Source organism: Gossypium arboreum, chromosome 10 (assembly GCF_025698485.1).
Source record: "Gossypium arboreum isolate Shixiya-1 chromosome 10, ASM2569848v2, whole genome shotgun sequence".
Lineage (NCBI taxonomy): Eukaryota > Viridiplantae > Streptophyta > Magnoliopsida > Malvales > Malvaceae > Gossypium > Gossypium arboreum.
The window spans coordinates 13,759,283-13,760,934 of record NC_069079.1 but is presented as its reverse complement, the minus strand read 5'-3'; the positions used below and the strand labels follow the sequence as shown (position 1 = coordinate 13,760,934).

At 36.9% G+C, this 1,652-nt stretch overlaps 1 non-coding gene across 1 annotated transcript; it reads left to right on the top strand.

The window, feature by feature from the left end:
* Window positions 1-493: 493 nt before the first annotated feature.
* LOC128283282 (small nucleolar RNA R71) lies at window positions 494-599 on the top strand. The gene has a single exon (XR_008273623.1). It is a non-coding gene; the product is annotated as a small nucleolar RNA R71 (small nucleolar RNA).
* Window positions 600-1,652: the final 1,053 nt, after the last annotated feature.

Here is a 1,652-nt window from a genome sequence, read left to right as displayed (position 1 = left end):
AGGATTTTGTGGCTTTTGATTCCCTTGACCACCCCAGGAGAAATTTGGGTGCTTCCTCCAACCTGCATTATAAGTATTACTGTATGGGTTATTTTGAGATCTAAAGTTATTGTTACCCATATAGTTGACTTGTTCCTCTTCGGTTGTAGGATTGAAGGATTGATATTCTGTATGCACACCTCCTCCACTTGAGTCACACCTCATTACTGGATGTACCTACGTAGAACCAAGTAAACCATCAATCTTTTTATTGAGAAGTTCTACCTGATTTGACAACATAGTAACTGAGTCGACGTTATAAACACCTATTGTTTTTGTTGGCTTAGTCCTTATGACTTGCCACTAATAGTTATTCAGTGACATTACTTAAATGAATTCATAAGCCTTTTCAGGTGTTTTGTTGTTGATGGTTCCTCCAGCAGCTGTGTCAATCATCCGTCTTGTCGAGGGATTTACACCATTGTAGAATGTTTGAACTTGCAGCCATAGTGGCAACCCATGGTGAGGGCACCTTCGCAATAGATCCTTGTATCTCTCCCATGCATCGTAAAGTGTTTCTAAGTCCATCTGCATAAAAGAAGAGATATCATTATGTAACTTAGCCGTTTTAGCCGGCGGAAAATATTTTAGTACAAATTTTTCGGTCATTTGTTCCCAAGTAGTGATAGACCCTCGTGGTAACGAGTTCAACCACTGTTTAGCTTTGTTTCTCAGTGAAAAAGGGAATAACTGAAGGCGAATGGCATCATCAGAAATGCCATTAATTTTGAAAGTGTCGTAAAACTCCAGAAAATTCGCCCAGTAAGTGTTGGGATCCTCATCCTGCAAACCATCAAACTGAACAAACTGCTGTATCATCTGAATTGTGTTAGGTTTCAGTTCGACATTATTCGCAACAATAGCAGGTCTAACTATACTTGACTTAGTTCCTGTTAAAGAAGGTTTAGTATAGTCATACATAGTACGTGGAGCGGGATTTTGATTAGCCGCAATTGCAGGAGGTAGCTGATTGCCTTGGTTGTCAGCCATCTCTTCAGTTGGGGGTTGAATATCGTCTTCTTGCTCATTCTCTATGTATCTTAAGCTTCGCCTTATTTCTCTTTGGTTTCTATGAACTGTGCGATCAATTTCTTCGTCAAAAAGTAATGGTCCTGACGGGTTTCTTCTAGTCATAAACTATAAAAACCTGCCAAGAGAAAGAAAGAGTGTGTTAATAAATAATAATAAAAAAATTAAATTGCAAGAAAAATAAATGGCTAAAGTAATAAAAATTAAGCATTCCTAATATCTTAGTTCCTCGGCAATGGCGCCAAAAACTTGATCGTGAGGTTTCGTGATAGGTTTTAAATATTTATAATTAATCGTTCTTGAAACTAACTATTATCGCGAAGTAGTCAAGTGTACTTATCGAACAATAGTATAGTTTTAGCAAGACCGGATTGTCGAACCCAAATGACCTAAAAGTACTAGTAATGACTGTCTTTTTATTATCTAGTCTAAGAATAATGGGGTTTTATTTTAATTAACTAATGATCTAAACTAAGAACGCACAAAGAATAGAATTAGGGAATTGCTTTTGGGAAAATTTATTGAATGAAGACAATACCTAAGGAAAAATCCACCTAGACTTTACTTGTTATTCTAGCTCTGAA